The sequence below is a fragment of the Phocoena phocoena genome, chromosome 5, assembly GCF_963924675.1.
Source record: "Phocoena phocoena chromosome 5, mPhoPho1.1, whole genome shotgun sequence".
Taxonomy (NCBI): domain Eukaryota; kingdom Metazoa; phylum Chordata; class Mammalia; order Artiodactyla; family Phocoenidae; genus Phocoena; species Phocoena phocoena.
The window spans coordinates 93,713,552-93,729,681 of NC_089223.1; positions in this window are offsets into that span (position 1 = coordinate 93,713,552).

A 16,130-nucleotide genomic window follows, 5' to 3' on the forward strand; every position below is an offset into this window, starting at 1 on the left:
AGAGTAGCCCCAGCTCACCACAACTAGAGAAAGCCCTCACACAGCAATGAAGACCTAACACAGCCAAAAATAAATAAATAATTTTTAAAAATTAAAAAAATATGCCATAGAATTAAAAGTTGTAGCCATGAGAAGAGGTAAGCCCACTTAATAATCAGAAGAGAAGCACAGTGTGATTATCATATAGATACCAAAAATGACATTGATGCAATCAAACATCTATTACAGATAAAATGTGTTAAAAATATAACATAATAAATAGCACTGTGAGCCAAAACCCATCATCATGTTTAACCATGGCACACACAAGGCATTGCCGTTAAAATCAAAGGAAGGAAAAAATAACGACTGACACACTGACTGTTGATTTCTTCTCTGGAACATCTAAACAATGCTATAGGATGTGAAACTGGTGTGTGTCACAATGGGTGTGACTATTATAAATAATGAGAAAAAATATGATTAATTTAAAATAATAATTCTATATCTATAAATCTCAATAAACCAAGTAAGCTTCCAGAATTATAATAAAGAGGATGTTTAATAAAGTAACTGAATAGAAAAAAATATTCAAAAATTAAGAGCACTGTGTCTTACCAATGCCACCACAATAGCCTCTCATAGCTTTTCCTCCTCTTATTCATACCCCCTATAATCTATTTCCCACGAAATAGTTAGAATAATCATTTTAAAACAAATCTGATCATGCCACTGGCTATCTTCATATCCTTCAATGACTTCCACTGCATCTTAAATACAATCCAAATTCATAACTCTGGCCTCGCCGCCCCACTCAGCCTCATCACCTGCCTCTGTCCCTTGCTTGTGGTGCTTCAGACCCCTTCACATTGTTTAAGCTTCTCATATATGCCCAGATATTCTCACCTTAGGGCCTTTGCATGTTCTTTCTGGTTGCCTTGTATGTCCTTGTTTCTTACTCTTTGGATCATTCCCATTCTTCAAACCTCAGCTTCAAAGGCCGCTCCTTAGAAAGGTCTTCCTAAAACACACAATGTTGGTAGCTTCTCTCCCAACCTTCTAAATCTCACATACACTTATTGTCAATCACCAAACTCTACTCACTGCTTTCAGTTCATGTATTAGTATCTGAAATTAGATGTTCACTTGTTTGTTTATATGGTTACTGCCTCTTCTCCCTTTGTGGATTACATTCCACAAGGGTGGGGACCAAAACTGTTTTCATGCAATTCCAATAGCATATCTGGGGGAAACTGACTAAACAATTCTGAGATTTATAGAAAATAATAAACAGATAATGGTGGGAATTATAATTTTATAAATAAAGTGAAATAAAAATGAAAATTAACCTCACCACATATTAAGCAACATTGCAAAGCTACAGTCATTAAAGTAATTAAGCAGAATAAGCTTGAAACAATTGCTAGTAAATGCAGTATTTAATATATGATAAAGGAAGCATCACATTCAACAGGTTAAGAGATGGATTTATTCAACAGACATTATTCAAGAATTTGTCCATATAAGGAAAAAATTTTTGGCTTTTTACTACAGAACATAAAACAGAACAAAGTACAGATTAATTTATCTGTTAAGCGTTAAATAAATAATAGAACTGGTAGATAAGAGTTCAATGATCTTAAGGATCTTGTGATAGAGACAAGATTTCTAAGCTTAAAAGTAGTGAATGGGAGGCAGGAATGTACAGTGGAGAAAGGACAGCCTCTTCAATAAATGGTGCTGGGAAAACTGGACAGGTACATGTAAAAGTATGAGATTAGATCACTCCCTAACACCATACACAAAAATAAGCTCAAAATGGATTAAAGACCTAATGTAAGGCCAGAAACTATCAAACTCTTAGAGGAAAACATAGGAAGAACACTCCATGACATAAATCACAGCAAGATCCTTTCTGACCCACCTCCTAGAGTAATGGAAATAAAAACAAAAATAAACAAATGGGACCTAATGAAACTTCAAAGCTTTTGCACAGCAAAGGAAACCATAATCAAGACCAAAAGACAACCCTCAGAATGGGAGAAAACATTTGCAAATGAAGCAACTGACAAAGGATTAATCTCCAAAATTTACAAGCAGCTCATGCAGCTCAATAACAAAAAAACAAACAACCCCATCCAAAAATGGGCAGAAGACCTAAACAGACATTTCTCCAAAGAAGATATACAGAATGCCAACAAACACATGAAAGAATGCTCAACATCATTAATCATTAGAGAAATGCAAATCAAAACTACAATGAGATATCATCTCACACCAGTCAGAATGGCCATCATCAAAAAATCTAGAAACAATAAATGCTGGAGAGGGTGTGGAGAAAAGGGGACACTCTTGCACTGCTGGTGGGAATGTGAATTGGTTCAGCCACTATGGAGAACAGTATGGAGGTTCCTTAAAAAACTACAAATAGAATTACCATATGACCCAGCAATCCCACTACTGGGCATATACCCTGAGAAAACCAAAATTCAAAAAGAGTCATGTACCAAAATGTTCATTGCAGCTCTATTTACAATAGCCCGGAGATGGAAAGAACCTAAGCGCCCATCATCGGACGAATGGATGGGGAAGATGTGGCACATATACACAATGGAATATTACTCAGCCTTAAAAAGAAATGAAATTGAGTTATTTGTGGTGAGATGGATGGACCTGGAGTCTGTCATACAGAGTGAAGTAAGTCAGAAAGACAAAGACAAATACCGTATGCTAACACATATATATGGAATTTAAGGGGAAAAAATGTCATGAAGAACCTAGGGATAAGACAGGAATAGAGGCGCAGACCTACTGGAGAGCGGACTTGAGGATATGGGGAGGGGGAAGGGTGAGTTTTGACAGGGCGAGAAAGAGTCATGGACATATACACACTAACAAACGTAGTAAGGTAGATAGCTAGGGGGAAGCAGCCACAGGGCACAGGGATATTAGCTCGGGGCTTTGGGACAGCCTGGAGGGGTGGGAGGGGGAGAGTGGGAGGGAGGGAGACGCAAGAGGGAAGACACGTGGGGGCACATGTATGTGTATAGCTGATTCACTTTGTTATAAATCAGAAACTAACACACTATTGTAAAGCAATTATACCCCAATAAAGATGTTAAAAAAAAAAAATGTAAATAAAAAAAAAAAAAAAAGTAGTGAATGAAAAGACATCACTACGTTAAACATAATCATAAAAAACTTTAAATTTCTTGAAAATTACTTATCAAGGAAACTCTATGAAATATGTTTATAATAGGATAATATTCTTCATCTATATAGAATGTTTACAAATCATTAAAAAAATTAAAAATAGGCAAAGGAAATTAGTAAATAATTCACATAAGTAAAATGGCAAGTGTGGACATATGAAAAAATGATCAGCTTCCCGAATAATCAAATAAATATGATTTTAATGGCTAATATTTTTCAAGTATTAAAGTAGCAAAGATTTTTCAAGGATAATCCTAGCGTTGGCAAGGATGCATTAGACAGGCACTCACCCATTATGACAAGGAAGGATAGATTGGCACAACTTGATTGAACTGCAATTTGGCGAGGTAAATTGAGGGTCTTTAGAAAATTTGTATCTGTGGAATCAGTAATCTTCCAGAAATACATCCTGAATGGTCAACATGAGTACATATATTTGTGTACAAGTATGCTTAATGCAATATTAATTATAATGGTAGGAGAAATGTTTCTAGCCTAATGTATAATAGGGGAACAGTTAAATACATGATGATATATCTCTTTTATGAAATATAGTTTAACTATTTAAATTAATATTTTGAGAAAAAAAAAATATTTTGAGAGACTAAGTCTATCAGAAAATACTAATGACATAATCTTGAGTAAAATAAAAGATTAGAATACTAAGCTACATTCAATATCATCCTGATTTTTGTGTATATTTATACAATAAAACTTTATGATAATATAATGAATTTTAAAATTAGTTAGGTGATTAAACTACAATTACTTTTTATTCTCCAGTGTCTTATGTTTTCTTTAAAATTTTCACTATTATTACTTTCAGAATATTATCATTTTGATACCAAAAATTATTTTAAATTTAGCAAATGATTTAAAAAAAAGAAACAAGCTTAGAGTTTAAGGAAAAAACTCAGGGGAAGGTTTGTTTTAGGAAAGTTAAACCTTGATTTTCATCTGTAGGCTACGGTGATAAAATGATTAAAATCAGAATATGGAGAACAGTATAAGAAAATATGATCAATAAACATATGCAAAAATAGTATGACTTAATCAATAGGCTGTAAATAAAATAACAATGCAAATTACATAACAACAAAACATCTCATCTATTAAATCAGCACCTAGAAAACTGATGACTATGTTTGCAGTGGAGGGAGGGGAAGTCAAATTCTCAGTAATCCCAAGGTCAAAACTGCACAAGTTCATTGTTAGTGTTGATACAAACTAGAGCTGCCTCTCTGGAAACTAGTTTCCAAATGTATAAAAGCCATAAATGAACCAAAGGAAATAAAAAGTTATATGTTGAAAGCAGGCATGACATTATTGTTGATAGCAGCCCCAGGTCAAAAGCAATCTAACTATTGGAAAGTAGGTGAATAGTTAAATAAACAATGAGACTGTCAATTTAGTTGTCTTTAACACAAGAAGAATGCTACATAGCAGTGTGTCTATGTTGTGTTGATATAGTATTAAGAGGCAGAATTGCAAAATTTTACGTGTACGTGACCGCAAGCAGTATATGACTATACATAAGGCCAAAAACTAAAAGTTTTCAAAGCTGATGGGATTTTTCATTGACTTTTCTTTTAATTTTTTTTTTATCTTATACATAATTCTACTCTGATTTATGTTGTTTTGAGAGAGGCAACAAAAGAGAATAGTGTAAGTGAAGCACGTTCCTAGAAGAGAAGGGAATGGATTGTTCCAGCAAAGATTTACTCCTGGGGGGAAATGAGGTTCCTAAGTTCTCTGTGCCATCATTCTGTTAGGTACTTTCAAGTACATTAACTCATTTATTCCTCAGAATATTACTGTACATGTGTTATTTTTAATCCCCATTTTCTGTACGAAGAACGGTGGGTTTAGAATGGCTAAGTAACTTGTTGAAGATCACATAGTAGTAAGTATAAGAGTCTAGATTCAAACCCAGAGCTCTCTTACTCCAAAGCCTAGCTCTATCCACTACACCTGTCCAAGAAATTCCCTTTTCCTTTAGACAGGTGGAGAGAGGAGTGGTTGAATGAAGATAAGTTTACTTGGAGTGGTGTGGGGAAGAGTGGGGAACAAATGGGAAGACAAGGGAACATTGAATGACTTCAATCTTTTCAATCGAATGAGGGTGGAATTGTTCACTGAGAGTGGGGTCGTAAAACTTTCAGAGAGTGGAAAAGCCATCAACAGCATGGTGAGAAGTCAGGTCTGGTACCAGCAAGGACCTGAGAGAAGATCTTGATTACTATTCAGGAAAGAGGCAATTCCAAGTGCTTTCAGGAAATGCTATAGGGAAAAGAACATACACTATGGAATCACACAGTTTAAATTTTGAATAATTTTGTCTTCAATACTACCTACAGTAGTGATGATTCTCAACCAGGGATGATTTTGCCCATTCCCCCACCCCAAGGGACATGTGGCAATATCTGGAAACATTCTTGGTTGTCATAGCTGGGGATAGGGTGCTATTGGGCAGGGGACAAGGGTGCTGCTAAGCATCCTACAATGCATAGGACAACCCACTGTAACAACTGTCTAGCCCAACACGTCAATAGTATCAAGGTTGAGGGACCTTGACCTAGAGGGATAACTGTAGGAAAGATATTCAGCTAAGTCCTGCGAGCCTCAGTTGCTGTGTTTCCAAAATAATGGTGGTAATACCTGCATTAGAGGCTTTAAAGTTTAGAGGAATTTTGTGTACAGTATGAAGCACAGTGTTCAGTCACATGGGCACTCCTAAACCAAGATTATATCTCCACTTAACCAACTTACCTCGGGCTCCCACTTTCTCAGCTTCCCGAATAACTACCAAATCCAATCAAGCTGCAGTCCCTGATATCCAGTCTCAATACTGACCTACTTGCCTATCAACCAATCAGGCTTAACCTTGACACCTTAAAAGTTGAATTGAACCAATATTTCTATTAAAAACTAATAATAAAGAGGTAAAATGCCAAGATATTACTCTGAGATCCAGAAATACATTTCAACTCTAGAATTGTATTGATAGTAAGGAAATAATCATGGATATTGATTTATGCACATTGATTTATCTGCAAAGATGCTTATTCCAGAGTTGTTTGTGATAGGGAAGATATAGCAACAACCTAAACATCTACTAGTAGTGATTAGTTAAATAAATGATGGCACATCCATTTTGAAGAGTCTAATTTTTTATGTAAAAAGATAAAAACTAGATGACAATTTAGTGTGTGAAACATGAATCATTATCATAAAATATCAATTAGCACAGAAAATACCTGGAAAGACAAACATCAAAATAGGAACAGTAATTATCTCAGGGTAGTGGAGTTACAGCTCTTTTTAATATGTTTACTGTATATTCCAAATTTTCTAAAATGAACTTGATATCATCACTTTAAACAAAATAAGAACAATAAACAGCACATCATTTTTGAGTTAAATGTGTATTTTCATCAGGTTCAAAACGAGTTGCACTTTGTTTGAATAAAGAAAATTATAGGAAATCTGAAAATGTGAGCATGAAATTTCTGAGGTTCAAAAAGAGAAAAAGAAAACTACTAAATTGTCAAAAAGCTTCCTTTCTGTAACAGTTGCCAACTTCAGTGTAAAACACTTGCAGCCAAAGAGTGAGAAGTGAAATCTTAGCTCTCCAAAAGAAGCTGCTTCTTTTCCAAAAGTGACAAGGTTCCCACCCAGATTTGCTTTTTTTGCTTTGTGGTGTCAAATGGTCATTTGCCTTATCTCAATTGAGAAAACTTCAAGTCTGAAATCTCCAAGTACTCATACACACATGGTCTTAAAATCAACACAAAAAGCTTTCCTATCTTTCTGAGGCTTTCTTCAGTTCTGCATGGTGGAGTAGTTTTCTGTAATATTTTTAAGTGTACCTATATATAAGAATTAAAGAATGAAAACTGTGAAGTGTTCCAAGTGCTTTTGGGAAATGCTTTTAATCTGTAAGTACTTTAATGTGGAGTTTATGTAAGTTGGGGAAAAGAGCAGTTTTGCAATGGATCCAACCAGCAAAAACATCCACTGTTCTTCCACAGCTAAGCAGCTTCCACACCATATACATTTTGAAATGGAATTCCTAAATTCTCCTAAAATTTGTCCAACATTTTCCTATAATTCAGGCTGCATCTACAAAACCACCATGCAGTGAAGGCCAATAAAATCAGCATCCTTGTGCCACATAACATAAAATCCTAGACCCTCTCACCTTATTCTTGCCTTTGTTCCTTAGCACCCACTATATTTCTGTGCTACTTAGAACTTCACTTCTTGGTTTTCTTTTTCATCCTCAGCTCCAGATTTGTCCTTGGAATATGGCAATAGATTTGGCTTCTTTAACTGTAACCACAAGAACTCTCTTGACACGGTTTTATACTTGCCTTCTGAAGTCTCTCCTTGCTGTTGCCCTTAGTGTCCACCTGGGCTGTAACACCTGTCTGGCACAGATCCATGAGGAAAGCACATTTGCTAGGTAGCCCTACCCGCTTTGTGATGGTTAATTTTAATTTGTCAACTTGGCTAGGCTAATGGATGCCCAACATTTCTTGGTGTGACTGTGAGAGTGTTCTGGAACAGATTAGTATTTGAATCAGTAGACTGAGTAAAGAAGATCCATCCTCTCCAGTGTGGCAGGGAATCATTCATTCCATTGAGGGTCTGTATTAGACAAAAAGTCACAGGAAGGGAAAACTTGCTCTCTGCTTGAGCTGGGACAATCATCTTCTCCTGCCCTCAAACATCAGAGTTCCTGGTTCTTAGGCCTTTGGACTTGGACTTACATATCAGCTCCCGGGATCCTCAAGCCCTCAAGTCTGCACTAGAACTACACCACTAGCTTTCCTGGGCTTCCAGATGGCAGATACCAGACTATGGCACTTCTCAGCCCACGTAATCACATAAACCAATTCCTCTTAATAAATCTGTCTATATCTCTATGTCTGTATCTATACTATTGATATATCTAGATCTACATCTATCCTCTTGGTTCTGTTTCTCTGAAGAACCCCACTAATAAACCCCTTATTAGAGGCTGGAATACCTTTGTATTTAAAAGGCATTTTCTTCAAAGCTGGAGTCCAGAAACCTGAGAATTTAGGGACTATAACTAGCATTGCCAACTCAACTGTAATGGGAAGTGAAAATTCCACTGTCAGCTATATTCTGTTAACACAAAAACCATGTAGGAATATACAAATATAACAATGCAAAATATAAATAATCAAATGTATATTTATTGTATACAAATGTAAAATAGATAGCTAGTGGGAAGCAGCTACATAGTACAGGGAGATCAGCTTGGTGCTTTGTGACTACCCAGAGGGGTGCGATAGGGAGGGTAGGAGGGAGACACAAAAGGGAGGGGATATGGGGATATATGTATACGTATAGCTGATTCACTTTGTTATACAGCAGAAACTAACACAACATTGTAAAGCAATTATACTCCAATAAAGATGTTAAGAAAATATGTATTCAATATCCTTGTTCTAGAGTAAAAAAAAAAAAAAAACAGAAACAAAACCATGTAGGATCTGTGAGTGTTTATCTTCAGCACTCACAACATTATCTAGATTTTTGGTGTTGGGTGAATAGGTTCCGGTTCTGCCACTGCATGATCTTGAACAAGTGGTAAAATTTTCTGAGCTCTGGATTCTCATCAATAAAATGAAAGACTCAGATCAGCACAGAGGAGCATGAAGCTCTCTGGTGCAGAGAAAAGATCATAGGTTAAAGTCAAACAGAGCTGAATTTGAATGCTAAATTTGTCCCTTATTCCCTGTGTAATATTGAGCAATTTATACAGCTTCTCTGACCCTCCATTACCAGTACATCTCTAAAAAGTATTCTAAACATGTACTCTGCATAAACCAAATATTACACCAAAACCCATGAACAGCAGACATTAATGAATCACAGAACTTTAGAACAAGAATGGGCTTAATCTTGGATGGTAAAATATATTAAAATTCGTAAGTGTAACAGTGACTATACATGTATGCAGTCTTATGGTATAAAGGCTACTGCCTTTATATCGCCCAAAAAAGTAAAAAGTTGTATACTAAAATTTAGTAAACTAGAAAAAGTCTTACACTAAAATTATAGTGATCTGTATTAATTCTTTTCAGACATTATCACTAACTAGACTTGTGTTTTTTCAGTAAGTAGTTTCTAGGCATGAATTTTCTCTTCTGTAAGTTGTGTCAGTTTATACTCTTTTAATTTTTAAGTAACAAAAATACAACTTGAACTAGCTTAAATTTTAAAGAGAATTATTAACTGAACTGTGAAGACCAGGTTTGGTGTTAAGCTTAGGGGTGACTAGGACAAAGGATTCAAATGATATAATTGGGGCTCCATTTTTCTCAGGTAGACTATCTCCATGTAATGAGTGTGATGGAGTCTCAGAATCTAGGACTCATATTTTACCACTGCAAAAGTCCCTTTCCCCATAGCACTGGCAAAAAGAAATAGATTTCAGGGAGAACTCTGACTGGCTGTTCTCAAATCATGTGCCTATTGCTGAACCAATAACCTTGACCAGGGTATTGGGTGTTTGTCTGGATCTGAGTCATGTGCCCAGACCTATGGGAGGCAGAGAAGAAGGAAGAGCCCACCACCAACAGAGCCACATTGAACTGGCTCTCCAGCAAAGTTGGTGGGTCTGTTATCAGAAGGAGGAATCAATGTCAGGCTGGAAAAGAAGAAGGCTGGTAGGTTATATGATCTCAAGATTCTTTACAATTTGTTTTTTCTATTTTCTACTATTCTAGGCCTCACTACAAATAAGTACCTAAGAAGCTAGGCTAAAATCTGAAGCAAGGAATGTCTAACATAACAAAAGAACAGAAATAGGATGTTTTAGGACAAATGGGAACTTTGTACCAACATATGCTCTGAAATGAAAACACAGCAATTATTAAGCTTGTTGCTTTGTGCCTAGTATTCCACTAGGCTCTGTTGGGAAGACAAAGAAAGCGTGCATAAACCAGTAAGTCAGTGAACGTGTTTGAAATCAGAAAACTTACCTTTAGGTACATAAACTCATATAAGTCCCTGAGGCACTCTGACTCTGACCTGTAAAATGGGTGCATTAACACCAATACCCTCTCCAAATAATTGCAAAGACCAGATGAGGGAAATTTAAAAGCATTTCAAAAATATTATGTAGTACAGACATAATTATTTTTACAGAACGTATTTAAAATAGGTGCTAGATTTTGTGGCTCCATTTATAAATGTTACAGAAATACAAATAATGCAGAGGGCAGTGGATAACAGTCTGATCATAAATGGAGGTGGGATTGGAATGGGGTCTGAAATGATGTATGTATTTTGGACAGAGAGAGGAGAGAGAAATCTGTTATGACAAAGTCTTGTGACTTGACTGTGGACTGACTTTCAGAAACTTCCAGCACCAAAGTTTTCTTCCGTTGCTAGTTTGCAGTCAAGTTTACAGTTTTCTTTTTTCTGTTCACTGTTTGTATTTTGCTTTCAGAGCATGGACAAATTCCACAAGTGTCGGTTGATGAAGAAAGTAATCTATGGAAATCCTGTGCCAGAGAGAAAAGCTCTCCATGCTTACAGAAAAGAGCAGAGATTTGCCAAATAGTCTGAAAACAATTTGGAGTCTGGTATCAATGAGGTCCTGGAAAATGTCTGCACAGAACCAAATATTTAACTTCATCCTTGGCATTTCAAGTGACAAGTGTTACATGGAGAAATTAGAGCTGTTGGGCAGTGGATCCCAGGTTAGCTCCTTATAGAAATAAAGTATTAGCAATTTTCTTTTCTCTAGGCTCTGAGATCTTTCCTACTCTTCTACTCCACTATTCAACAATGATTTATTATGCCCTTCTCTAGCCAGCAACTTGTAAGGTTCCAGGGAGACAAAGATGAAAGTCATTGTACCTGATCTCAGCAATCTTGTATCTAGTGATTTAGACTGGGATTACACTTCAAAGAAGATAACACAATAGAAGGGTGACTTTTTCGATAGTACATGAAGAGGCATGCATGGAGACACTGCACAATTCTAACATGGAATAGAGCAGGATTTACCTGGACCAAACCAAGTTTAGCCATCAATCTGAATCAATGAAATCATTTTTAGTGAATGGAAATCCCAAATTCTTATAATATTTACTATTTGAATTGCACCCACTTTATAGATGAGGATCCAAAGAACCACAGGATTTGTGTAGAGAAACACTGCTAAGAGGTGACTTTTTTATTCTAAACGTTGTGCCCTTTCCACTGTACTTTCCTACATTGTTCCATGTTGTTTATGTGTATTTGCCTTGTCCTCACCATCTTATCATTTTGAATTTGTGAGGGAAAATTGTGAATTAATTAGTCAAGTAATCTTCGAACACATATTATTAAGAAGGTACTATGCCAGACACTGGAGATACCAAGATAAAAACGACATGGTCCATCCTTCTCCTCAATTTTGCACAATAGTTAAGAAACTTCATATTACACAGGGCATTGTAATATGGTATTTAAGGGCCTAGACTTTGGAAGAGTCTAGGACTGAAGAAATATTCAGGAGGTAGGAATCAAGAAGACTTTCTAATTGGTTAGAAGTTTAATCAATTTTCTCTATTTTTCTGGTTTTTATTTCATTGATTTCCACACTTATTTCCTTCCACATATTCATTTTGAGTTTACTTTGCTCTTTTTCTAGCTTCTTAAGGTCACTTAAGATCATTGATTATAAACCTTTCTTATTTCTAATCTGAAAATTTCAAAAATGAGTAAAAGACTTGAATAAACATTTCTTGAAAGAAGACATACAAATGGCCATAAGCACATGAAATGGTGCTCAAAATCACTAATTATTATAGAAATGCAAATCAAAACTCCAGTGAGACACTACTTCACACCCAAAACTGTGGCTATTATCAAAAAAACAGAAAACAAGTGTTAGGAAAAAACTGGGACCCTGGTGCATTGCTGGTGGGAATGTAAAATGTTGCAGCAACTATGGAAAACATTAAGGTAGTTTCTCAAAAAATTAAAGATATTCTCAAAAAATTAAACATATGAAACTTGTGATCCAGCAATTCCACCTCTGTGTGTGTACCCAAAAGAATTGAAATCAGAGACTCAAACAGATATTTATACTTAAGTGTTCAAAGTAGCATTCACAATAGCCAAAAAGTAGACATAATCCAAATGTCCACTGATAGATGAACAGATAAACAAAAGGTGGTGTGTACATGCAATGAAATATTATTCAGCCTTAAAAATGACTGGGATTCTGATAAAACTTGGATGAAACTTGAAGACATTACACTAAGTGAAATAAATCAGACACAATAGGACAAATATTGTGTGATTATACTTACGTGAGGTACTTAGAATAGTCAAATTCTTACAAACAGAAAGTGGTTACCAGGGACTAGGGGAAGGCAGATAGGGAATTATTGTTTAATGAGAACAGAGTTCCAGTATGGGAGAATGAAAAAGTTCTGGAGATTTTTTTTTTTTTTTTTGAGAACTAAACAATGTTTGGCTGCATTTAATGCACTCAGTGTTTGTGTCCCCCAAAATTCACATATTGAAGATCTAACCCTCAATAACATGGTATTTAAAGATGAGATCTTTGTGAGATAATTAGGGTTAGATCAGGTAATGAGGGTTGACCCCTCATGATGAAATTAGTGGCTTTTTAAGAAGAGGAAGAAAGAGATCTCTCACTCTCAGATCCCTCTTGCACACACCACAGAAAGGCCATGTGAGGGACATAGTGAGAATTTGGCCCTCTGCAAGCTAGAAAGAAAGTTATCAACAGGAGTTGAATCGGCTGGCACCTTGATCTTGGAATTCCCAGCCTCCAGAACTGTGAGAAATAAATCTCTGCTATTTAAGCCACCCAGACTATGGTATTTTGTTACAGCAGCCAAGGACATTAAAACACTGCGTCCCACAATTTTCTCGTTTTTATTTTATTTCAGTTAAATACTTTCAATTTCTCTTGTGATTTCTTCTTTGACCCATGGGTTATTTAGAAGCATTTTGTTTAATTTCCAGATATGTAGGAATTTTCCAGATATTTTTCTATCGCTGATTTCTAAGTTGATTCCACTGTGGACCAAAGAACTGCGACTTGTTTTGTGGTACAAAAAATGGTCTACATTGGTAAATAAAAGAATTTATGTTCTTCAGCAGATCAGTCAAGAGTTCTATAAATATCAACTAGGTCAAGTCGTTTGATAGTTTCTTCTATATCCCTATTGATTTTCTGACTAGTATTGTATCAGTTAGTGAAAGAGGAGTGTTGAGATTTCCAACTACATTTGTAAATTTCTCTCTTCTCTATTTCTTTCTATTTCTTCTATTTCTCTATTCTCTATTCTTTTATATCTATATTTCTGCTAATTTTTGCTTTGTGTATTTTGAGTAACTGCTTTGAGATACATACACATTTAGATTGGTTATGTCTTCATAATGAATCCATCTTTTTGTCATTACAAAATGTCACTGTTTATCTCTGACAATAGTCAGTACCCAGAAATTTACTGTGTCTGGCATTAACGTAGCTTATCCCAACTTTCTCATAACTAGTGGTATCATGGAATATCTTATTTCATCCTTTAATTATTTTTTTATAAAAAATTTATTTTTTGGAACAGTTTTAGATTTACAGAAAAAAAAAATTCAGATTCTGGCAGTTACAGAGTATATATATTAGACAGCTTGATATTTTGTTCTCAAGTGACTTAGACTTTGTTTTTTCTTTTCCTCTTATGCTTCATTTTGAATAGTTTCTGTTGCCATGTTTCAAGTTCACTGATCTTTTCTTCTGAAGTGTCTAATATGTTTTAAGAGCATTCAGTAAAAATTTTATTTCATATATCTTATTTTCCATCTTTAGAGTCTACATTTGTTTTTGAAATATTTCTCCCATGTCTTTCCTCTTTAGGTTCATGTTTCTTTAAAAGCTTGAGCATATTTATAAAAGCTCTTTAAAGATCTCTGTCTACTACTTGTTTCATCTCTATTATTTATGGGCCTATTTTTCTATCATCTTATTTTTTTTTCCTGGTTATGGGTCACAGTTTCTTCCTTCTTCACATGTCTTACATTTCTTGATTGGATGCCAGGCATTGTGAATGTTACATAGTTGAGTGCTAAATTTGGGTGTAATCTATGAGAGAGCTTTGAACTTTGTTACAGCAAGCAATTACTTTGCTCAATAATTTGTTCCTTCTGAGTACTGTTTTCAAGCTGTTTTAGGGATAATCTATGGTAGACTTACCTATAGGTAGAATTTAGTACCACTACTAAGACATAAGTCTTCTAGGGTTTCTAATAATTGTCCCATATATTTAATACGTTCTCTATATTCTGAATGTGAAAATCAAATGATTCCTGATCCTGTGGGACTCTGGGAATTATTCAGCTTACAACTCTCAGGAAAACTGTTTTCCTTCAGAAGTTGTCTTATGTCCATACTTGTGGAATTTCACCTTTTACTGGTAAAGCACAGTGGTTTTCCCTTTGGAAACCACCATCCAGTTGGGAAAGAACTCACTTTCTGGTTTAAGGGATGTGTAATACCCAGCCTGAGAAAATGAGTATATCCTATTCCCCTGGCCTAAGAGATGGATTCAAAGCTGGATACCTAATTCAAGTTGAACAGTAAAAATTATATTAGGGATTTTTTGTGAAATTATTGAGGATAAAACCCTTTCTTTCTGTTGTTATACTGGACTGAAAGAATGTAGGTATAGAATTGGTAGGGATATCTTGCTACCATGAGAGGAAAAACCTTCCTGAGATTGAACTAGAGCAAAACAAACTATGCATTAAAAGATGAAAAATAAAAACAGATTTTCAATGAAATTTAAGCAACTAAGTTCAACAATACCTGATGCCAGTTCCCCTTGACTTTCAGTTATATGAACAATCAACTAGTTGAGGCTCTCAGGTGAATTTGAGCAAAGGTAGAAACACTCTGGCTCCTTAGGTTGTCATTCACACTCTGAATCAAGTTTGACCCCAGTACTATTCAGCAAGATGGCTTTGACATTATTCTCAGCTTGACTAACCTTTAGACGTTTCTTCCTTACTACAGGTCTCTGACTTCCCTTTTCTTAGGATGTTACTTTAGAAAACTTACAATTGTAAATTCTTCCTCTACTCCTTTGAGATGTAAATCACCTTTCAGCCTCTTGCCAGTTTTACAACGCAGGAATATCTTTCTCAAGGATGCGGGAGCCATACTTTTGAAATGAAATCATCAAGAAAGATAATCCCCTATCTACCAGTTTCTGTGAGAAGGTAGGAGCCTAGCTTTGATAAGTAACAATTAGCAAACAGGTTGACCCAATCACGTTGACCAATCTTCCCCCACCAATATCATCTACTACTTTTCTACTAGCTCACCCCAGGGATTATAACCTCTCCTGCCTTTTGTTTCAGTGGAGTTGAGTTCAATCTCTCTCCCCTGTTGCAATAGTCTTGAATAAAACCTGTCTTGCCTTTTTACCTCTGGCGCAATTTTTCTTTGGCACTATCTTACATTGGGACTTCTTTCTGTGTAAGAAAATGCATTATTTTATTTAACACAATTGAGTCACATTTTTCTGTTATTTGCAGCTGAAATTAAGTGATGCAAAAATTATTTTCTTCCCTAAATAATAAAAATTTTTAAAGAATTTGGAGTTCTAACCATGTATACAAACTTTTATTAGACTTATTTGCTTAATTCTTCCTCTATTTCCATCCCCTAGGACTTCAGAGTAGTTTCCTAAATTGGCCTTTTTACATTATCTTGGTCATTTGTCAATGTTTTCCCATATCAGAGCCACAAGACATACATTTACCCCGATTATGAAAATAAAAGGTTTTGCTATTGCCTCAAACTCCTTTGAATTCTTCTATTGCTGCCTTTACTCCCAAAAGAAGAGGAGAATAAAGAGGAGGAGGAGGAGGAG